Source organism: Quercus robur, chromosome 5 (assembly GCF_932294415.1).
Source record: "Quercus robur chromosome 5, dhQueRobu3.1, whole genome shotgun sequence".
In the NCBI taxonomy this organism is placed as follows: domain Eukaryota; kingdom Viridiplantae; phylum Streptophyta; class Magnoliopsida; order Fagales; family Fagaceae; genus Quercus; species Quercus robur.
In genome coordinates, this window is record NC_065538.1 from 33149073 (window position 1) to 33166828 (window position 17756).

Below are 17756 nucleotides of genomic sequence, written 5' to 3' on the forward strand. Positions count from 1 at the left end.
AATCAGCACCCAAAACGAGATCAGCGGCTCGTATTTTTGGCCTGGGGCAGACTAAGCCTACGAAGCGAGCGTGCTGGACCGCCGTAAACGGTAAGCCCGGCGACAAAAAAAAAAAATCCGAAGAAAAAGAGAGGGGTGCAACACGAGGACTTCCCAGGAGGTCACCCATCCTAGTACTACTCTCGCCCAAACACGCTTAACTGCGGAGTTCTGATGGGATCCGGTGCATTAGTGTTGGTATGATCGCACCCATCAGCATAAGCGCGTTAAATCCTTATAAAGGATCCGAATGCAGCGATGGACTCTAACACCAGGGAGCTGCAGCCCGAGGGCATTTCCAGATCGCCGCCACCAAATCAGCACCCAAAACGAGATCAGCGGCTCGTATTTTTGGCCTGGGGCAGACTAAGCCTACGAAGCGAGCGTGCTGGACCGCCGTAAACGGTAAGCCCGGCGACAAAAAAAAAAAATCCGAAGAAAAAGAGAGGGGTGCAACACGAGGACTTCCCAGGAGGTCACCCATCCTAGTACTACTCTCGCCCAAACACGCTTAACTGCGGAGTTCTGATGGGATCCGGTGCATTAGTGTTGGTATGATCGCACCCATCAGCATAAGCGCGTTAAATCCTTATAAAGGATCCGAATGCAGCGATGCACTCTAACACCAGGGAGCTGCAGCCCGAGGGCATTTCCAGATCGCCGCCACCAAATCAGCACCCAAAACGAGATCAGCGGCTCGTATTTTTGGCCTGGGGCAGACTAAGCCTACGAAGCGAGCGTGCTGGACCGCCGTAAACGGTAAGCCCGGCGACAAAAAAAAAAAATCCGAAGAAAAAGAGAGGGGTGCAACACGAGGACTTCCCAGGAGGTCACCCATCCTAGTACTACTCTCGCCCAAACACGCTTAACTGCGGAGTTCTGATGGGATCCGGTGCATTAGTGTTGGTATGATCGCACCCATCAGCATAAGCGCGTTAAATCCTTATAAAGGATCCGAATGCAGCGATGCACTCTAACACCAGGGAGCTGCAGCCCGAGGGCATTTCCAGATCGCCGCCACCAAATCAGCACCCAAAACGAGATCAGCGGCTCGTATTTTTGGCCTGGGGCAGACTAAGCCTACGAAGCGAGCGTGCTGGACCGCCGTAAACGGTAAGCCCGGCGACAAAAAAAAAAAATCCCAAGAAAAAGAGAGGGGTGCAACACGAGGACTTCCCCGGAGGTCACCCATCCTAGTACTACTCTCGCCCAAACACGCTTAACTGCGGAGTTCTGATGGGATCCGGTGCATTAGTGTTGGTATGATCGCACCCATCAGCATAAGCGCGTTAAATCCTTATAAAGGATCCGAATGCAGCGATGGACTCTAACACCAGGGAGCTGCAGCCCGAGGGCATTTCCAGATCGCCGCCACCAAATCAGCACCCAAAACGAGATCAGCGGCTCGTATTTTTGGCCTGGGGCAGACTAAGCCTACGAAGCGAGCGTGCTGGACCGCCGTAAACGGTAAGCCCGGCGACAAAAAAAAAAAATCCGAAGAAAAAGAGAGGGGTGCAACACGAGGACTTCCCAGGAGGTCACCCATCCTAGTACTACTCTCGCCCAAACACGCTTAACTGCGGAGTTCTGATGGGATCCGGTGCATTAGTGTTGGTATGATCGCACCCATCAGCATAAGCGCGTTAAATCCTTATAAAGGATCCGAATGCAGCGATGCACTCTAACACCAGGGAGCTGCAGCCCGAGGGCATTTCCAGATCGCCGCCACCAAATCAGCACCCAAAACGAGATCAGCGGCTCGTATTTTTGGCCTGGGGCAGACTAAGCCTACGAAGCGAGCGTGCTGGACCGCCGTAAACGGTAAGCCCGGCGACAAAAAAAAAAAATCCGAAGAAAAAGAGAGGGGTGCAACACGAGGACTTCCCAGGAGGTCACCCATCCTAGTACTACTCTCGCCCAAACACGCTTAACTGCGGAGTTCTGATGGGATCCGGTGCATTAGTGTTGGTATGATCGCACCCATCAGCATAAGCGCGTTAAATCCTTATAAAGGATCCGAATGCAGCGATGCACTCTAACACCAGGGAGCTGCAGCCCGAGGGCATTTCCAGATCGCCGCCACCAAATCAGCACCCAAAACGAGATCAGCGGCTCGTATTTTTGGCCTGGGGCAGACTAAGCCTACGAAGCGAGCGTGCTGGACCGCCGTAAACGGTAAGCCCGGCGACAAAAAAAAAAAATCCGAAGAAAAAGAGAGGGGTGCAACACGAGGACTTCCCAGGAGGTCACCCATCCTAGTACTACTCTCGCCCAAACACGCTTAACTGCGGAGTTCTGATGGGATCCGGTGCATTAGTGTTGGTATGATCGCACCCATCAGCATAAGCGCGTTAAATCCTTATAAAGGATCCGAATGCAGCGATGGACTCTAACACCAGGGAGCTGCAGCCCGAGAGCATTTCCAGATCGCCGCCACCAAATCAGCACCCAAAACGAGATCAGCGGCTCGTATTTTTGGCCTGGGGCAGACTAAGCCTACGAAGCGAGCGTGCTGGACCGCCGTAAACGGTAAGCCCGGCGACAAAAAAAAAAAATCCGAAGAAAAAGAGAGGGGTGCAACACGAGGACTTCCCAGGAGGTCACCCATCCTAGTACTACTCTCGCCCAAACACGCTTAACTGCGGAGTTCTGATGGGATCCGGTGCATTAGTGTTGGTATGATCGCACCCATCAGCATAAGCGCGTTAAATCCTTATAAAGGATCCGAATGCAGCGATGCACTCTAACACCAGGGAGCTGCAGCCCGAGGGCATTTCCAGATCGCCGCCACCAAATCAGCACCCAAAACGAGATCAGCGGCTCGTATTTTTGGCCTGGGGCAGACTAAGCCTACGAAGCGAGCGTGCTGGACCGCCGTAAACGGTAAGCCCGGCGACAAAAAAAAAAAATCCGAAGAAAAAGAGAGGGGTGCAACACGAGGACTTCCCAGGAGGTCACCCATCCTAGTACTACTCTCGCCCAAACACGCTTAACTGCGGAGTTCTGATGGGATCCGGTGCATTAGTGTTGGTATGATCGCACCCATCAGCATAAGCGCGTTAAATCCTTATAAAGGATCCGAATGCAGCGATGCACTCTAACACCAGGGAGCTGCAGCCCGAGGGCATTTCCAGATCGCCGCCACCAAATCAGCACCCAAAACGAGATCAGCGGCTCGTATTTTTGGCCTGGGGCAGACTAAGCCTACGAAGCGAGCGTGCTGGACCGCCGTAAACGGTAAGCCCGGCGACAAAAAAAAAAAATCCGAAGAAAAAGAGAGGGGTGCAACACGAGGACTTCCCAGGAGGTCACCCATCCTAGTACTACTCTCGCCCAAACACGCTTAACTGCGGAGTTCTGATGGGATCCGGTGCATTAGTGTTGGTATGATCGCACCCATCAGCATAAGCGCGTTAAATCCTTATAAAGGATCCGAATGCAGCGATGCACTCTAACACCAGGGAGCTGCAGCCCGAGGGCATTTCCAGATCGCCGCCACCAAATCAGCACCCAAAACGAGATCAGCGGCTCGTATTTTTGGCCTGGGGCAGACTAAGCCTACGAAGCGAGCGTGCTGGACCGCCGTAAACGGTAAGCCCGGCGACAAAAAAAAAAAATCCGAAGAAAAAGAGAGGGGTGCAACACGAGGACTTCCCCGGAGGTCACCCATCCTAGTACTACTCTCGCCCAAACACGCTTAACTGCGGAGTTCTGATGGGATCCGGTGCATTAGTGTTGGTATGATCGCACCCATCAGCATAAGCGCGTTAAATCCTTATAAAGGATCCGAATGCAGCGATGGACTCTAACACCAGGGAGCTGCAGCCCGAGGGCATTTCCAGATCGCCGCCACCAAATCAGCACCCAAAACGAGATCAGCGGCTCGTATTTTTGGCCTGGGGCAGACTAAGCCTACGAAGCGAGCGTGCTGGACCGCCGTAAACGGTAAGCCCGGCGACAAAAAAAAAAAATCCGAAGAAAAAGAGAGGGGTGCAACACGAGGACTTCCCAGGAGGTCACCCATCCTAGTACTACTCTCGCCCAAACACGCTTAACTGCGGAGTTCTGATGGGATCCGGTGCATTAGTGTTGGTATGATCGCACCCATCAGCATAAGCGCGTTAAATCCTTATAAAGGATCCGAATGCAGCGATGCACTCTAACACCAGGGAGCTGCAGCCCGAGGGCATTTCCAGATCGCCGCCACCAAATCAGCACCCAAAACGAGATCAGCGGCTCGTATTTTTGGCCTGGGGCAGACTAAGCCTACGAAGCGAGCGTGCTGGACCGCCGTAAACGGTAAGCCCGGCGACAAAAAAAAAAAATCCGAAGAAAAAGAGAGGGGTGCAACACGAGGACTTCCCAGGAGGTCACCCATCCTAGTACTACTCTCGCCCAAACACGCTTAACTGCGGAGTTCTGATGGGATCCGGTGCATTAGTGTTGGTATGATCGCACCCATCAGCATAAGCGCGTTAAATCCTTATAAAGGATCCGAATGCAGCGATGCACTCTAACACCAGGGAGCTGCAGCCCGAGGGCATTTCCAGATCGCCGCCACCAAATCAGCACCCAAAACGAGATCAGCGGCTCGTATTTTTGGCCTGGGGCAGACTAAGCCTACGAAGCGAGCGTGCTGGACCGCCGTAAACGGTAAGCCCGGCGACAAAAAAAAAAAATCCGAAGAAAAAGAGAGGGGTGCAACACGAGGACTTCCCAGGAGGTCACCCATCCTAGTACTACTCTCGCCCAAACACGCTTAACTGCGGAGTTCTGATGGGATCCGGTGCATTAGTGTTGGTATGATCGCACCCATCAGCATAAGCGCGTTAAATCCTTATAAAGGATCCGAATGCAGCGATGCACTCTAACACCAGGGAGCTGCAGCCCGAGGGCATTTCCAGATCGCCGCCACCAAATCAGCACCCAAAACGAGATCAGCGGCTCGTATTTTTGGCCTGGGGCAGACTAAGCCTACGAAGCGAGCGTGCTGGACCGCCGTAAACGGTAAGCCCGGCGACAAAAAAAAAAAATCCGAAGAAAAAGAGAGGGGTGCAACACGAGGACTTCCCCGGAGGTCACCCATCCTAGTACTACTCTCGCCCAAACACGCTTAACTGCGGAGTTCTGATGGGATCCGGTGCATTAGTGTTGGTATGATCGCACCCATCAGCATAAGCGCGTTAAATCCTTATAAAGGATCCGAATGCAGCGATGGACTCTAACACCAGGGAGCTGCAGCCCGAGGGCATTTCCAGATCGCCGCCACCAAATCAGCACCCAAAACGAGATCAGCGGCTCGTATTTTTGGCCTGGGGCAGACTAAGCCTACGAAGCGAGCGTGCTGGACCGCCGTAAACGGTAAGCCCGGCGACAAAAAAAAAAAATCCGAAGAAAAAGAGAGGGGTGCAACACGAGGACTTCCCAGGAGGTCACCCATCCTAGTACTACTCTCGCCCAAACACGCTTAACTGCGGAGTTCTGATGGGATCCGGTGCATTAGTGTTGGTATGATCGCACCCATCAGCATAAGCGCGTTAAATCCTTATAAAGGATCCGAATGCAGCGATGGACTCTAACACCAGGGAGCTGCAGCCCGAGGGCATTTCCAGATCGCCGCCACCAAATCAGCACCCAAAACGAGATCAGCGGCTCGTATTTTTGGCCTGGGGCAGACTAAGCCTACGAAGCGAGCGTGCTGGACCGCCGTAAACGGTAAGCCCGGCGACAAAAAAAAAAAATCCGAAGAAAAAGAGAGGGGTGCAACACGAGGACTTCCCAGGAGGTCACCCATCCTAGTACTACTCTCGCCCAAACACGCTTAACTGCGGAGTTCTGATGGGATCCGGTGCATTAGTGTTGGTATGATCGCACCCATCAGCATAAGCGCGTTAAATCCTTATAAAGGATCCGAATGCAGCGATGCACTCTAACACCAGGGAGCTGCAGCCCGAGGGCATTTCCAGATCGCCGCCACCAAATCAGCACCCAAAACGAGATCAGCGGCTCGTATTTTTGGCCTGGGGCAGACTAAGCCTACGAAGCGAGCGTGCTGGACCGCCGTAAACGGTAAGCCCGGCGACAAAAAAAAAAAATCCGAAGAAAAAGAGAGGGGTGCAACACGAGGACTTCCCAGGAGGTCACCCATCCTAGTACTACTCTCGCCCAAACACGCTTAACTGCGGAGTTCTGATGGGATCCGGTGCATTAGTGTTGGTATGATCGCACCCATCAGCATAAGCGCGTTAAATCCTTATAAAGGATCCGAATGCAGCGATGCACTCTAACACCAGGGAGCTGCAGCCCGAGGGCATTTCCAGATCGCCGCCACCAAATCAGCACCCAAAACGAGATCAGCGGCTCGTATTTTTGGCCTGGGGCAGACTAAGCCTACGAAGCGAGCGTGCTGGACCGCCGTAAACGGTAAGCCCGGCGACAAAAAAAAAAAAATCCGAAGAAAAAGAGAGGGGTGCAACACGAGGACTTCCCAGGAGGTCACCCATCCTAGTACTACTCTCGCCCAAACACGCTTAACTGCGGAGTTCTGATGGGATCCGGTGCATTAGTGTTGGTATGATCGCACCCATCAGCATAAGCGCGTTAAATCCTTATAAAGGATCCGAATGCAGCGATGCACTCTAACACCAGGGAGCTGCAGCCCGAGGGCATTTCCAGATCGCCGCCACCAAATCAGCACCCAAAACGAGATCAGCGGCTCGTATTTTTGGCCTGGGGCAGACTAAGCCTACGAAGCGAGCGTGCTGGACCGCCGTAAACGGTAAGCCCGGCGACAAAAAAAAAAAATCCGAAGAAAAAGAGAGGGGTGCAACACGAGGACTTCCCAGGAGGTCACCCATCCTAGTACTACTCTCGCCCAAACACGCTTAACTGCGGAGTTCTGATGGGATCCGGTGCATTAGTGTTGGTATGATCGCACCCATCAGCATAAGCGCGTTAAATCCTTATAAAGGATCCGAATGCAGCGATGCACTCTAACACCAGGGAGCTGCAGCCCGAGGGCATTTCCAGATCGCCGCCACCAAATCAGCACCCAAAACGAGATCAGCGGCTCGTATTTTTGGCCTGGGGCAGACTAAGCCTACGAAGCGAGCGTGCTGGACCGCCGTAAACGGTAAGCCCGGCGACAAAAAAAAAAAATCCGAAGAAAAAGAGAGGGGTGCAACACGAGGACTTCCCCGGAGGTCACCCATCCTAGTACTACTCTCGCCCAAACACGCTTAACTGCGGAGTTCTGATGGGATCCGGTGCATTAGTGTTGGTATGATCGCACCCATCAGCATAAGCGCGTTAAATCCTTATAAAGGATCCGAATGCAGCGATGGACTCTAACACCAGGGAGCTGCAGCCCGAGGGCATTTCCAGATCGCCGCCACCAAATCAGCACCCAAAACGAGATCAGCGGCTCGTATTTTTGGCCTGGGGCAGACTAAGCCTACGAAGCGAGCGTGCTGGACCGCCGTAAACGGTAAGCCCGGCGACAAAAAAAAAAAATCCGAAGAAAAAGAGAGGGGTGCAACACGAGGACTTCCCAGGAGGTCACCCATCCTAGTACTACTCTCGCCCAAACACGCTTAACTGCGGAGTTCTGATGGGATCCGGTGCATTAGTGTTGGTATGATCGCACCCATCAGCATAAGCGCGTTAAATCCTTATAAAGGATCCGAATGCAGCGATGCACTCTAACACCAGGGAGCTGTAGCCCGAGGGCATTTCCAGATCGCCGCCACCAAATCAGCACCCAAAACGAGATCAGCGGCTCGTATTTTTGGCCTGGGGCAGACTAAGCCTACGAAGCGAGCGTGCTGGACCGCCGTAAACGGTAAGCCCGGCGACAAAAAAAAAAAATCCGAAGAAAAAGAGAGGGGTGCAACACGAGGACTTCCCAGGAGGTCACCCATCCTAGTACTACTCTCGCCCAAACACGCTTAACTGCGGAGTTCTGATGGGATCCGGTGCATTAGTGTTGGTATGATCGCACCCATCAGCATAAGCGCGTTAAATCCTTATAAAGGATCCGAATGCAGCGATGCACTCTAACACCAGGGAGCTGCAGCCCGAGGGCATTTCCAGATCGCCGCCACCAAATCAGCACCCAAAACGAGATCAGCGGCTCGTATTTTTGGCCTGGGGCAGACTAAGCCTACGAAGCGAGCGTGCTGGACCGCCGTAAACGGTAAGCCCGGCGACAAAAAAAAAAAATCCGAAGAAAAAGAGAGGGGTGCAACACGAGGACTTCCCCGGAGGTCACCCATCCTAGTACTACTCTCGCCCAAACACGCTTAACTGCGGAGTTCTGATGGGATCCGGTGCATTAGTGTTGGTATGATCGCACCCATCAGCATAAGCGCGTTAAATCCTTATAAAGGATCCGAATGCAGCGATGGACTCTAACACCAGGGAGCTGCAGCCCGAGGGCATTTCCAGATCGCCGCCACCAAATCAGCACCCAAAACGAGATCAGCGGCTCGTATTTTTGGCCTGGGGCAGACTAAGCCTACGAAGCGAGCGTGCTGGACCGCCGTAAACGGTAAGCCCGGCGACAAAAAAAAAAAATCCGAAGAAAAAGAGAGGGGTGCAACACGAGGACTTCCCAGGAGGTCACCCATCCTAGTACTACTCTCGCCCAAACACGCTTAACTGCGGAGTTCTGATGGGATCCGGTGCATTAGTGTTGGTATGATCGCACCCATCAGCATAAGCGCGTTAAATCCTTATAAAGGATCCGAATGCAGCGATGGACTCTAACACCAGGGAGCTGCAGCCCGAGGGCATTTCCAGATCGCCGCCACCAAATCAGCACCCAAAACGAGATCAGCGGCTCGTATTTTTGGCCTGGGGCAGACTAAGCCTACGAAGCGAGCGTGCTGGACCGCCGTAAACGGTAAGCCCGGCGACAAAAAAAAAAAATCCGAAGAAAAAGAGAGGGGTGCAACACGAGGACTTCCCAGGAGGTCACCCATCCTAGTACTACTCTCGCCCAAACACGCTTAACTGCGGAGTTCTGATGGGATCCGGTGCATTAGTGTTGGTATGATCGCACCCATCAGCATAAGCGCGTTAAATCCTTATAAAGGATCCGAATGCAGCGATGCACTCTAACACCAGGGAGCTGCAGCCCGAGGGCATTTCCAGATAGCCGCCACCAAATCAGCACCCAAAACGAGATCAGCGGCTCGTATTTTTGGCCTGGGGCAGACTAAGCCTACGAAGCGAGCGTGCTGGACCGCCGTAAACGGTAAGCCCGGCGACAAAAAAAAAAAATCCGAAGAAAAAGAGAGGGGTGCAACACGAGGACGTCCCAGGAGGTCACCCATCCTAGTACTACTCTCGCCCAAACACGCTTAACTGCGGAGTTCTGATGGGATCCGGTGCATTAGTGTTGGTATGATCGCACCCATCAGCATAAGCGCGTTAAATCCTTATAAAGGATCCGAATGCAGCGATGCACTCTAACACCAGGGAGCTGCAGCCCGAGGGCATTTCCAGATCGCCGCCACCAAATCAGCACCCAAAACGAGATCAGCGGCTCGTATTTTTGGCCTGGGGCAGACTAAGCCTACGAAGCGAGCGTGCTGGACCGCCGTAAACGGTAAGCCCGGCGACAAAAAAAAAAAATCCGAAGAAAAAGAGAGGGGTGCAACACGAGGACTTCCCCGGAGGTCACCCATCCTAGTACTACTCTCGCCCAAACACGCTTAACTGCGGAGTTCTGATGGGATCCGGTGCATTAGTGTTGGTATGATCGCACCCATCAGCATAAGCGCGTTAAATCCTTATAAAGGATCCGAATGCAGCGATGGACTCTAACACCAGGGAGCTGCAGCCCGAGGGCATTTCCAGATCGCCGCCACCAAATCAGCACCCAAAACGAGATCAGCGGCTCGTATTTTTGGCCTGGGGCAGACTAAGCCTACGAAGCGAGCGTGCTGGACCGCCGTAAACGGTAAGCCCGGCGACAAAAAAAAAAAATCCGAAGAAAAAGAGAGGGGTGCAACACGAGGACTTCCCAGGAGGTCACCCATCCTAGTACTACTCTCGCCCAAACACGCTTAACTGCGGAGTTCTGATGGGATCCGGTGCATTAGTGTTGGTATGATCGCACCCATCAGCATAAGCGCGTTAAATCCTTATAAAGGATCCGAATGCAGCGATGCACTCTAACACCAGGGAGCTGCAGCCCGAGGGCATTTCCAGATCGCCGCCACCAAATCAGCACCCAAAACGAGATCAGCGGCTCGTATTTTTGGCCTGGGGCAGACTAAGCCTACGAAGCGAGCGTGCTGGACCGCCGTAAACGGTAAGCCCGGCGACAAAAAAAAAAAATCCGAAGAAAAAGAGAGGGGTGCAACACGAGGACTTCCCAGGAGGTCACCCATCCTAGTACTACTCTCGCCCAAACACGCTTAACTGCGGAGTTCTGATGGGATCCGGTGCATTAGTGTTGGTATGATCGCACCCATCAGCATAAGCGCGTTAAATCCTTATAAAGGATCCGAATGCAGCGATGCACTCTAACACCAGGGAGCTGCAGCCCGAGGGCATTTCCAGATCGCCGCCACCAAATCAGCACCCAAAACGAGATCAGCGGCTCGTATTTTTGGCCTGGGGCAGACTAAGCCTACGAAGCGAGCGTGCTGGACCGCCGTAAACGGTAAGCCCGGCGACAAAAAAAAAAAAAACCGAAGAAAAAGAGAGGGGTGCAACACGAGGACTTCCCCGGAGGTCACCCATCCTAGTACTACTCTCGCCCAAACACGCTTAACTGCGGAGTTCTGATGGGATCCGGTGCATTAGTGTTGGTATGATCGCACCCATCAGCATAAGCGCGTTAAATCCTTATAAAGGATCCGAATGCAGCGATGGACTCTAACACCAGGGAGCTGCAGCCCGAGGGCATTTCCAGATCGCCGCCACCAAATTAGCACCCAAAACGAGATCAGCGGCTCGTATTTTTGGCCTGGGGCAGACTAAGCCTACGAAGCGAGCGTGCTGGACCGCCGTAAACGGTAAGCCCGGCGACAAAAAAAAAAAATCCGAAGAAAAAGAGAGGGGTGCAACACGAGGACTTCCCAGGAGGTCACCCATCCTAGTACTACTCTCGCCCAAACACGCTTAACTGCGGAGTTCTGATGGGATCCGGTGCATTAGTGTTGGTATGATCGCACCCATCAGCATAAGCGCGTTAAATCCTTATAAAGGATCCGAATGCAGCGATGGACTCTAACACCAGGGAGCTGCAGCCCGAGGGCATTTCCAGATCGCCGCCACCAAATCAGCACCCAAAACGAGATCAGCGGCTCGTATTTTTGGCCTGGGGCAGACTAAGCCTACGAAGCGAGCGTGCTGGACCGCCGTAAACGGTAAGCCCGGCGACAAAAAAAAAAAATCCGAAGAAAAAGAGAGGGGTGCAACACGAGGACTTCCCAGGAGGTCACCCATCCTAGTACTACTCTCGCCCAAACACGCTTAACTGCGGAGTTCTGATGGGATCCGGTGCATTAGTGTTGGTATGATCGCACCCATCAGCATAAGCGCGTTAAATCCTTATAAAGGATCCGAATGCAGCGATGCACTCTAACACCAGGGAGCTGCAGCCCGAGGGCATTTCCAGATCGCCGCCACCAAATCAGCACCCAAAACGAGATCAGCGGCTCGTATTTTTGGCCTGGGGCAGACTAAGCCTACGAAGCGAGCGTGCTGGACCGCCGTAAACGGTAAGCCCGGCGACAAAAAAAAAAAATCCGAAGAAAAAGAGAGGGGTGCAACACGAGGACTTCCCAGGAGGTCACCCATCCTAGTACTACTCTCGCCCAAACACGCTTAACTGCGGAGTTCTGATGGGATCCGGTGCATTAGTGTTGGTATGATCGCACCCATCAGCATAAGCGCGTTAAATCCTTATAAAGGATCCGAATGCAGCGATGCACTCTAACACCAGGGAGCTGCAGCCCGAGGGCATTTCCAGATCGCCGCCACCAAATCAGCACCCAAAACGAGATCAGCGGCTCGTATTTTTGGCCTGGGGCAGACTAAGCCTACGAAGCGAGCGTGCTGGACCGCCGTAAACGGTAAGCCCGGCGACAAAAAAAAAAAATCCGAAGAAAAAGAGAGGGGTGCAACACGAGGACTTCCCCGGAGGTCACCCATCCTAGTACTACTCTCGCCCAAACACGCTTAACTGCGGAGTTCTGATGGGATCCGGTGCATTAGTGTTGGTATGATCGCACCCATCAGCATAAGCGCGTTAAATCCTTATAAAGGATCCGAATGCAGCGATGGACTCTAACACCAGGGAGCTGCAGCCCGAGGGCATTTCCAGATCGCCGCCACCAAATTAGCACCCAAAACGAGATCAGCGGCTCGTATTTTTGGCCTGGGGCAGACTAAGCCTACGAAGCGAGCGTGCTGGACCGCCGTAAACGGTAAGCCCGGCGACAAAAAAAAAAAATCCGAAGAAAAAGAGAGGGGTGCAACACGAGGACTTCCCAGGAGGTCACCCATCCTAGTACTACTCTCGCCCAAACACGCTTAACTGCGGAGTTCTGATGGGATCCGGTGCATTAGTGTTGGTATGATCGCACCCATCAGCATAAGCGCGTTAAATCCTTATAAAGGATCCGAATGCAGCGATGGACTCTAACACCAGGGAGCTGCAGCCCGAGGGCATTTCCAGATCGCCGCCACCAAATCAGCACCCAAAACGAGATCAGCGGCTCGTATTTTTGGCCTGGGGCAGACTAAGCCTACGAAGCGAGCGTGCTGGACCGCCGTAAACGGTAAGCCCGGCGACAAAAAAAAAAAATCCGAAGAAAAAGAGAGGGGTGCAACACGAGGACTTCCCAGGAGGTCACCCATCCTAGTACTACTCTCGCCCAAACACGCTTAACTGCGGAGTTCTGATGGGATCCGGTGCATTAGTGTTGGTATGATCGCACCCATCAGCATAAGCGCGTTAAATCCTTATAAAGGATCCGAATGCAGCGATGCACTCTAACACCAGGGAGCTGCAGCCCGAGGGCATTTCCAGATCGCCGCCACCAAATCAGCACCCAAAACGAGATCAGCGGCTCGTATTTTTGGCCTGGGGCAGACTAAGCCTACGAAGCGAGCGTGCTGGACCGCCGTAAACGGTAAGCCCGGCGACAAAAAAAAAAAATCCGAAGAAAAAGAGAGGGGTGCAACACGAGGACTTCCCAGGAGGTCACCCATCCTAGTACTACTCTCGCCCAAACACGCTTAACTGCGGAGTTCTGATGGGATCCGGTGCATTAGTGTTGGTATGATCGCACCCATCAGCATAAGCGCGTTAAATCCTTATAAAGGATCCGAATGCAGCGATGCACTCTAACACCAGGGAGCTGCAGCCCGAGGGCATTTCCAGATCGCCGCCACCAAATCAGCACCCAAAACGAGATCAGCGGCTCGTATTTTTGGCCTGGGGCAGACTAAGCCTACGAAGCGAGCGTGCTGGACCGCCGTAAACGGTAAGCCCGGCGACAAAAAAAAAAAATCCGAAGAAAAAGAGAGGGGTGCAACACGAGGACTTCCCCGGAGGTCACCCATCCTAGTACTACTCTCGCCCAAACACGCTTAACTGCGGAGTTCTGATGGGATCCGGTGCATTAGTGTTGGTATGATCGCACCCATCAGCATAAGCGCGTTAAATCCTTATAAAGGATCCGAATGCAGCGATGGACTCTAACACCAGGGAGCTGCAGCCCGAGGGCATTTCCAGATCGCCGCCACCAAATCAGCACCCAAAACGAGATCAGCGGCTCGTATTTTTGGCCTGGGGCAGACTAAGCCTACGAAGCGAGCGTGCTGGACCGCCGTAAACGGTAAGCCCGGCGACAAAAAAAAAAAATCCGAAGAAAAAGAGAGGGGGTGCAACACGAGGACTTCCCAGGAGGTCACCCATCCTAGTACTACTCTCGCCCAAACACGCTTAACTGCGGAGTTCTGATGGGATCCGGTGCATTAGTGTTGGTATGATCGCACCCATCAGCATAAGCGCGTTAAATCCTTATAAAGGATCCGAATGCAGCGATGCACTCTAACACCAGGGAGCTGCAGCCCGAGGGCATTTCCAGATCGCCGCCACCAAATTAGCACCCAAAACGAGATCAGCGGCTCGTATTTTTGGCCTGGGGCAGACTAAGCCTACGAAGCGAGCGTGCTGGACCGCCGTAAACGGTAAGCCCGGCGACAAAAAAAAAAAATCCGAAGAAAAAGAGAGGGGTGCAACACGAGGACTTCCCAGGAGGTCACCCATCCTAGTACTACTCTCGCCCAAACACGCTTAACTGCGGAGTTCTGATGGGATCCGGTGCATTAGTGTTGGTATGATCGCACCCATCAGCATAAGCGCGTTAAATCCTTATAAAGGATCCGAATGCAGCGATGCACTCTAACACCAGGGAGCTGCAGCCCGAGGGCATTTCCAGATCGCCGCCACCAAATCAGCACCCAAAACGAGATCAGCGGCTCGTATTTTTGGCCTGGGGCAGACTAAGCCTACGAAGCGAGCGTGCTGGACCGCCGTAAACGGTAAGCCCGGCGACAAAAAAAAAAAATCCGAAGAAAAGAGAGGGGTGCAACACGAGGACTTCCCAGGAGGTCACCCATCCTAGTACTACTCTCGCCCAAACACGCTTAACTGCGGAGTTCTGATGGGATCCGGTGCATTAGTGTTGGTATGATCGCACCCATCAGCATAAGCGCGTTAAATCCTTATAAAGGATCCGAATGCAGCGATGCACTCTAACACCAGGGAGCTGCAGCCCGAGGGCATTTCCAGATCGCCGCCACCAAATCAGCACCCAAAACGAGATCAGCGGCTCGTATTTTTGGCCTGGGGCAGACTAAGCCTACGAAGCGAGCGTGCTGGACCGCCGTAAACGGTAAGCCCGGCGACAAAAAAAAAAAAATCCGAAGAAAAAGAGAGGGGTGCAACACGAGGACTTCCCCGGAGGTCACCCATCCTAGTACTACTCTCGCCCCAAACACGCTTAACTGCGGAGTTCTGATGGGATCCGGTGCATTAGTGTTGGTATGATCGCACCCATCAGCATAAGCGCGTTAAATCCTTATAAAGGATCCGAATGCAGCGATGGACTCTAACACCAGGGAGCTGCAGCCCGAGGCATTTCCAGATCGCCGCCACCAAATCAGCACCCAAAACGAGATCAGCGGCTCGTATTTTTGGCCTGGGGCAGACTAAGCCTACGAAGCGAGCGTGCTGGACCCGCCGTAAACGGTAAGCCCGGCGACAAAAAAAAAAAATCCGAAGAAAAAGAGAGGGGTGCAACACGAGGACTTCCCAGGAGGTCACCCATCCTAGTACTACTCTCGCCCAAACACGCTTAACTGCGGAGTTCTGATGGGATCCGGTGCATTAGTGTTGGTATGATCGCACCCATCAGCATAAGCGCGTTAAATCCTTATAAAGGATCCGAATGCAGCGATGCACTCTAACACCAGGGAGCTGCAGCCCGAGGGCATTTCCAGATCGCCGCCACCAAATCAGCACCCAAAACGAGATCAGCGGCTCGTATTTTTGGCCTGGGGCAGACTAAGCCTACGAAGCGAGCGTGCTGGACCGCCGTAAACGGTAAGCCCGGCGACAAAAAAAAAAATCCGAAGAAAAAGAGAGGGGTGCAACACGAGGACTTCCCAGGAGGTCACCCATCCTAGTACTACTCTCGCCCAAACACGCTTAACTGCGGAGTTCTGATGGGATCCGGTGCATTAGTGTTGGTATGATCGCACCCATCAGCATAAGCGCGTTAAATCCTTATAAAGGATCCGAATGCAGCGATGCACTCTAACACCAGGGAGCTGCAGCCCGAGGGCATTTCCAGATCGCCGCCACCAAATCAGCACCCAAAACGAGATCAGCGGCTCGTATTTTTGGCCTGGGGCAGACTAAGCCTACGAAGCGAGCGTGCTGGACCGCCGTAAACGGTAAGCCCGGCGACAAAAAAAAAAAATCCGAAGAAAAAGAGAGGGGTGCAACACGAGGACTTCCCCGGAGGTCACCCATCCTAGTACTACTCTCGCCCAAACACGCTTAACTGCGGAGTTCTGATGGGATCCGGTGCATTAGTGTTGGTATGATCGCACCCATCAGCATAAGCGCGTTAAATCCTTATAAAGGATCCGAATGCAGCGATGGACTCTAACACCAGGGAGCTGCAGCCCGAGGGCATTTCCAGATCGCCGCCACCAAATCAGCACCCAAAACGAGATCAGCGGCTCGTATTTTTGGCCTGGGGCAGACTAAGCCTACGAAGCGAGCGTGCTGGACCGCCGGAAAACGGTAAGCCCGGCGACAAAAAAAAAAAATCCGAAGAAAAAGAGAGGGGTGCAACACGAGGACTTCCCAGGAGGTCACCCATCCTAGTACTACTCTCGCCCAAACACGCTTAACTGCGGAGTTCTGATGGGATCCGGTGCATTAGTGTTGGTATGATCGCACCCATCAGCATAAGCGCGTTAAATCCTTATAAAGGATCCGAATGCAGCGATGCACTCTAACACCAGGGAGCTGCAGCCCGAGGGCATTTCCAGATCGCCGCCACCAAATCAGCACCCAAAACGAGATCAGCGGGCTCGTATTTTTGGCCTGGGGCAGACTAAGCCTACGAAGGCGAGCGTGCTGGACCGCCGTAAACGGTAAGCCCGGCGACAAAAAAAAAAAATCCGAAGAAAAAGAGAGGGGTGCAACACGAGGACTTCCCAGGAGGTCACCCATCCTAGTACTACTCTCGCCCAAACACGCTTAACTGCGGAGTTCTGATGGGATCCGGTGCATTAGTGTTGGTATGATCGCACCCATCAGCATAAGCGCGTTAAATCCTTATAAAGGATCCGAATGCAGCGATGCACTCTAACACCAGGGAGCTGCAGCCCGAGGGCATTTCCAGATCGCCGCCACCAAATCAGCACCCAAAACGAGATCAGCGGCTCGTATTTTTGGCCTGGGGCAGACTAAGCCTACGAAGCGAGCGTGCTGGACCGCCGTAAACGGTAAGCCCGGCGACAAAAAAAAAAAATCCGAAGAAAAAGAGAGGGGTGCAACACGAGGACTTCCCCGGAGGTCACCCATCCTAGTACTACTCTCGCCCAAACACGCTTAACTGCGGAGTTCTGATGGGATCCGGTGCATTAGTGTTGGTATGATCGCACCCATCAGCATAAGCGCGTTAAATCCTTATAAAGGATCCGAATGCAGCGATGGACTCTAACACCAGGGAGCTGCAGCCCGAGGGCATTTCCAGATCGCCGCCACCAAATCAGCACCCAAAACGAGATCAGCGGCTCGTATTTTTGGCCTGGGGCAGACTAAGCCTACGAAGCGAGCGTGCTGGACCGCCGTAAACGGTAAGCCCGGCGACAAAAAAAAAAAATCCGAAGAAAAAGAGAGGGGTGCAACACGAGGACTTCCCAGGAGGTCACCCATCCTAGTACTACTCTCGCCCAAACACGCTTAACTGCGGAGTTCTGATGGGATCCGGTGCATTAGTGTTGGTATGATCGCACCCATCAGCATAAGCGCGTTAAATCCTTATAAAGGATCCGAATGCAGCGATGCACTCTAACACCAGGGAGCTGCAGCCCGAGGGCATTTCCAGATCGCCGCCACCAAATCAGCACCCAAAACGAGATCAGCGGCTCGTATTTTTGGCCTGGGGCAG

The 17756-nt window shown here is 53.2% G+C and overlaps 50 non-coding genes across 50 annotated transcripts; all 50 read right to left on the reverse strand.

Moving 5' to 3' along the window:
• Positions 1-132: 132 nt before the first annotated feature.
• LOC126729915 (5S ribosomal RNA) lies at positions 133-251 on the reverse strand. Its single transcript, XR_007657212.1, has one exon. It is a non-coding gene; the product is annotated as a 5S ribosomal RNA (ribosomal RNA).
• Positions 252-486: 235 nt separating this feature from the next.
• Positions 487-605, reverse strand: LOC126729916 (5S ribosomal RNA). The gene has a single exon (XR_007657213.1). It is a non-coding gene; the product is annotated as a 5S ribosomal RNA (ribosomal RNA).
• Positions 606-840: 235 nt separating this feature from the next.
• Positions 841-959, reverse strand: LOC126729917 (5S ribosomal RNA). The gene has a single exon (XR_007657214.1). It is a non-coding gene; the product is annotated as a 5S ribosomal RNA (ribosomal RNA).
• A 235-nt stretch (positions 960-1194) lies between these two features.
• LOC126731151 (5S ribosomal RNA) lies at positions 1195-1313 on the reverse strand. The gene has a single exon (XR_007658408.1). It is a non-coding gene; the product is annotated as a 5S ribosomal RNA (ribosomal RNA).
• Positions 1314-1548: 235 nt separating this feature from the next.
• LOC126729918 (5S ribosomal RNA) lies at positions 1549-1667 on the reverse strand. Its single transcript, XR_007657215.1, has one exon. It is a non-coding gene; the product is annotated as a 5S ribosomal RNA (ribosomal RNA).
• A 235-nt stretch (positions 1668-1902) lies between these two features.
• Positions 1903-2021, reverse strand: LOC126729919 (5S ribosomal RNA). The gene has a single exon (XR_007657216.1). It is a non-coding gene; the product is annotated as a 5S ribosomal RNA (ribosomal RNA).
• A 235-nt stretch (positions 2022-2256) lies between these two features.
• On the reverse strand, positions 2257-2375 carry LOC126729920 (5S ribosomal RNA). The gene has a single exon (XR_007657217.1). It is a non-coding gene; the product is annotated as a 5S ribosomal RNA (ribosomal RNA).
• A 235-nt stretch (positions 2376-2610) lies between these two features.
• On the reverse strand, positions 2611-2729 carry LOC126729921 (5S ribosomal RNA). Its single transcript, XR_007657218.1, has one exon. It is a non-coding gene; the product is annotated as a 5S ribosomal RNA (ribosomal RNA).
• A 235-nt stretch (positions 2730-2964) lies between these two features.
• LOC126729923 (5S ribosomal RNA) lies at positions 2965-3083 on the reverse strand. The gene has a single exon (XR_007657220.1). It is a non-coding gene; the product is annotated as a 5S ribosomal RNA (ribosomal RNA).
• A 235-nt stretch (positions 3084-3318) lies between these two features.
• On the reverse strand, positions 3319-3437 carry LOC126729924 (5S ribosomal RNA). Its single transcript, XR_007657221.1, has one exon. It is a non-coding gene; the product is annotated as a 5S ribosomal RNA (ribosomal RNA).
• A 235-nt stretch (positions 3438-3672) lies between these two features.
• On the reverse strand, positions 3673-3791 carry LOC126731153 (5S ribosomal RNA). Its single transcript, XR_007658410.1, has one exon. It is a non-coding gene; the product is annotated as a 5S ribosomal RNA (ribosomal RNA).
• A 235-nt stretch (positions 3792-4026) lies between these two features.
• Positions 4027-4145, reverse strand: LOC126729925 (5S ribosomal RNA). The gene has a single exon (XR_007657222.1). It is a non-coding gene; the product is annotated as a 5S ribosomal RNA (ribosomal RNA).
• A 235-nt stretch (positions 4146-4380) lies between these two features.
• LOC126729926 (5S ribosomal RNA) lies at positions 4381-4499 on the reverse strand. Its single transcript, XR_007657223.1, has one exon. It is a non-coding gene; the product is annotated as a 5S ribosomal RNA (ribosomal RNA).
• A 235-nt stretch (positions 4500-4734) lies between these two features.
• LOC126729927 (5S ribosomal RNA) lies at positions 4735-4853 on the reverse strand. The gene has a single exon (XR_007657224.1). It is a non-coding gene; the product is annotated as a 5S ribosomal RNA (ribosomal RNA).
• Positions 4854-5088: 235 nt separating this feature from the next.
• On the reverse strand, positions 5089-5207 carry LOC126731154 (5S ribosomal RNA). Its single transcript, XR_007658411.1, has one exon. It is a non-coding gene; the product is annotated as a 5S ribosomal RNA (ribosomal RNA).
• A 235-nt stretch (positions 5208-5442) lies between these two features.
• On the reverse strand, positions 5443-5561 carry LOC126729928 (5S ribosomal RNA). Its single transcript, XR_007657225.1, has one exon. It is a non-coding gene; the product is annotated as a 5S ribosomal RNA (ribosomal RNA).
• A 235-nt stretch (positions 5562-5796) lies between these two features.
• On the reverse strand, positions 5797-5915 carry LOC126729929 (5S ribosomal RNA). The gene has a single exon (XR_007657226.1). It is a non-coding gene; the product is annotated as a 5S ribosomal RNA (ribosomal RNA).
• Positions 5916-6150: 235 nt separating this feature from the next.
• Positions 6151-6269, reverse strand: LOC126729930 (5S ribosomal RNA). Its single transcript, XR_007657227.1, has one exon. It is a non-coding gene; the product is annotated as a 5S ribosomal RNA (ribosomal RNA).
• Positions 6270-6505: 236 nt separating this feature from the next.
• Positions 6506-6624, reverse strand: LOC126729931 (5S ribosomal RNA). Its single transcript, XR_007657228.1, has one exon. It is a non-coding gene; the product is annotated as a 5S ribosomal RNA (ribosomal RNA).
• A 235-nt stretch (positions 6625-6859) lies between these two features.
• On the reverse strand, positions 6860-6978 carry LOC126729932 (5S ribosomal RNA). Its single transcript, XR_007657229.1, has one exon. It is a non-coding gene; the product is annotated as a 5S ribosomal RNA (ribosomal RNA).
• Positions 6979-7213: 235 nt separating this feature from the next.
• LOC126731155 (5S ribosomal RNA) lies at positions 7214-7332 on the reverse strand. The gene has a single exon (XR_007658412.1). It is a non-coding gene; the product is annotated as a 5S ribosomal RNA (ribosomal RNA).
• A 235-nt stretch (positions 7333-7567) lies between these two features.
• On the reverse strand, positions 7568-7686 carry LOC126729934 (5S ribosomal RNA). The gene has a single exon (XR_007657231.1). It is a non-coding gene; the product is annotated as a 5S ribosomal RNA (ribosomal RNA).
• A 235-nt stretch (positions 7687-7921) lies between these two features.
• Positions 7922-8040, reverse strand: LOC126729935 (5S ribosomal RNA). The gene has a single exon (XR_007657232.1). It is a non-coding gene; the product is annotated as a 5S ribosomal RNA (ribosomal RNA).
• Positions 8041-8275: 235 nt separating this feature from the next.
• LOC126731156 (5S ribosomal RNA) lies at positions 8276-8394 on the reverse strand. Its single transcript, XR_007658413.1, has one exon. It is a non-coding gene; the product is annotated as a 5S ribosomal RNA (ribosomal RNA).
• Positions 8395-8629: 235 nt separating this feature from the next.
• LOC126729936 (5S ribosomal RNA) lies at positions 8630-8748 on the reverse strand. The gene has a single exon (XR_007657233.1). It is a non-coding gene; the product is annotated as a 5S ribosomal RNA (ribosomal RNA).
• Positions 8749-8983: 235 nt separating this feature from the next.
• Positions 8984-9102, reverse strand: LOC126729937 (5S ribosomal RNA). Its single transcript, XR_007657234.1, has one exon. It is a non-coding gene; the product is annotated as a 5S ribosomal RNA (ribosomal RNA).
• Positions 9103-9337: 235 nt separating this feature from the next.
• LOC126731562 (5S ribosomal RNA) lies at positions 9338-9456 on the reverse strand. Its single transcript, XR_007658807.1, has one exon. It is a non-coding gene; the product is annotated as a 5S ribosomal RNA (ribosomal RNA).
• Positions 9457-9691: 235 nt separating this feature from the next.
• On the reverse strand, positions 9692-9810 carry LOC126731157 (5S ribosomal RNA). The gene has a single exon (XR_007658414.1). It is a non-coding gene; the product is annotated as a 5S ribosomal RNA (ribosomal RNA).
• A 235-nt stretch (positions 9811-10045) lies between these two features.
• LOC126729938 (5S ribosomal RNA) lies at positions 10046-10164 on the reverse strand. Its single transcript, XR_007657235.1, has one exon. It is a non-coding gene; the product is annotated as a 5S ribosomal RNA (ribosomal RNA).
• Positions 10165-10399: 235 nt separating this feature from the next.
• Positions 10400-10518, reverse strand: LOC126729939 (5S ribosomal RNA). Its single transcript, XR_007657236.1, has one exon. It is a non-coding gene; the product is annotated as a 5S ribosomal RNA (ribosomal RNA).
• A 236-nt stretch (positions 10519-10754) lies between these two features.
• Positions 10755-10873, reverse strand: LOC126731158 (5S ribosomal RNA). The gene has a single exon (XR_007658415.1). It is a non-coding gene; the product is annotated as a 5S ribosomal RNA (ribosomal RNA).
• Positions 10874-11108: 235 nt separating this feature from the next.
• LOC126729940 (5S ribosomal RNA) lies at positions 11109-11227 on the reverse strand. The gene has a single exon (XR_007657237.1). It is a non-coding gene; the product is annotated as a 5S ribosomal RNA (ribosomal RNA).
• A 235-nt stretch (positions 11228-11462) lies between these two features.
• Positions 11463-11581, reverse strand: LOC126729941 (5S ribosomal RNA). Its single transcript, XR_007657238.1, has one exon. It is a non-coding gene; the product is annotated as a 5S ribosomal RNA (ribosomal RNA).
• Positions 11582-11816: 235 nt separating this feature from the next.
• LOC126729942 (5S ribosomal RNA) lies at positions 11817-11935 on the reverse strand. The gene has a single exon (XR_007657239.1). It is a non-coding gene; the product is annotated as a 5S ribosomal RNA (ribosomal RNA).
• A 235-nt stretch (positions 11936-12170) lies between these two features.
• On the reverse strand, positions 12171-12289 carry LOC126731159 (5S ribosomal RNA). Its single transcript, XR_007658416.1, has one exon. It is a non-coding gene; the product is annotated as a 5S ribosomal RNA (ribosomal RNA).
• A 235-nt stretch (positions 12290-12524) lies between these two features.
• Positions 12525-12643, reverse strand: LOC126729943 (5S ribosomal RNA). The gene has a single exon (XR_007657240.1). It is a non-coding gene; the product is annotated as a 5S ribosomal RNA (ribosomal RNA).
• A 235-nt stretch (positions 12644-12878) lies between these two features.
• Positions 12879-12997, reverse strand: LOC126729946 (5S ribosomal RNA). Its single transcript, XR_007657242.1, has one exon. It is a non-coding gene; the product is annotated as a 5S ribosomal RNA (ribosomal RNA).
• A 235-nt stretch (positions 12998-13232) lies between these two features.
• Positions 13233-13351, reverse strand: LOC126729947 (5S ribosomal RNA). The gene has a single exon (XR_007657243.1). It is a non-coding gene; the product is annotated as a 5S ribosomal RNA (ribosomal RNA).
• Positions 13352-13586: 235 nt separating this feature from the next.
• LOC126731160 (5S ribosomal RNA) lies at positions 13587-13705 on the reverse strand. The gene has a single exon (XR_007658417.1). It is a non-coding gene; the product is annotated as a 5S ribosomal RNA (ribosomal RNA).
• A 236-nt stretch (positions 13706-13941) lies between these two features.
• LOC126729948 (5S ribosomal RNA) lies at positions 13942-14060 on the reverse strand. Its single transcript, XR_007657244.1, has one exon. It is a non-coding gene; the product is annotated as a 5S ribosomal RNA (ribosomal RNA).
• Positions 14061-14295: 235 nt separating this feature from the next.
• LOC126729949 (5S ribosomal RNA) lies at positions 14296-14414 on the reverse strand. Its single transcript, XR_007657245.1, has one exon. It is a non-coding gene; the product is annotated as a 5S ribosomal RNA (ribosomal RNA).
• A 234-nt stretch (positions 14415-14648) lies between these two features.
• On the reverse strand, positions 14649-14767 carry LOC126729950 (5S ribosomal RNA). Its single transcript, XR_007657246.1, has one exon. It is a non-coding gene; the product is annotated as a 5S ribosomal RNA (ribosomal RNA).
• Positions 14768-15003: 236 nt separating this feature from the next.
• On the reverse strand, positions 15004-15123 carry LOC126731703 (5S ribosomal RNA). Its single transcript, XR_007658945.1, has one exon. It is a non-coding gene; the product is annotated as a 5S ribosomal RNA (ribosomal RNA).
• A 235-nt stretch (positions 15124-15358) lies between these two features.
• On the reverse strand, positions 15359-15477 carry LOC126729951 (5S ribosomal RNA). Its single transcript, XR_007657247.1, has one exon. It is a non-coding gene; the product is annotated as a 5S ribosomal RNA (ribosomal RNA).
• A 234-nt stretch (positions 15478-15711) lies between these two features.
• LOC126729952 (5S ribosomal RNA) lies at positions 15712-15830 on the reverse strand. Its single transcript, XR_007657248.1, has one exon. It is a non-coding gene; the product is annotated as a 5S ribosomal RNA (ribosomal RNA).
• A 235-nt stretch (positions 15831-16065) lies between these two features.
• On the reverse strand, positions 16066-16184 carry LOC126731161 (5S ribosomal RNA). The gene has a single exon (XR_007658418.1). It is a non-coding gene; the product is annotated as a 5S ribosomal RNA (ribosomal RNA).
• A 236-nt stretch (positions 16185-16420) lies between these two features.
• Positions 16421-16539, reverse strand: LOC126729953 (5S ribosomal RNA). Its single transcript, XR_007657249.1, has one exon. It is a non-coding gene; the product is annotated as a 5S ribosomal RNA (ribosomal RNA).
• A 237-nt stretch (positions 16540-16776) lies between these two features.
• Positions 16777-16895, reverse strand: LOC126729954 (5S ribosomal RNA). Its single transcript, XR_007657250.1, has one exon. It is a non-coding gene; the product is annotated as a 5S ribosomal RNA (ribosomal RNA).
• A 235-nt stretch (positions 16896-17130) lies between these two features.
• Positions 17131-17249, reverse strand: LOC126731162 (5S ribosomal RNA). The gene has a single exon (XR_007658419.1). It is a non-coding gene; the product is annotated as a 5S ribosomal RNA (ribosomal RNA).
• A 235-nt stretch (positions 17250-17484) lies between these two features.
• On the reverse strand, positions 17485-17603 carry LOC126729955 (5S ribosomal RNA). Its single transcript, XR_007657251.1, has one exon. It is a non-coding gene; the product is annotated as a 5S ribosomal RNA (ribosomal RNA).
• Between the last annotated feature and the right edge of the window lie 153 nt (positions 17604-17756).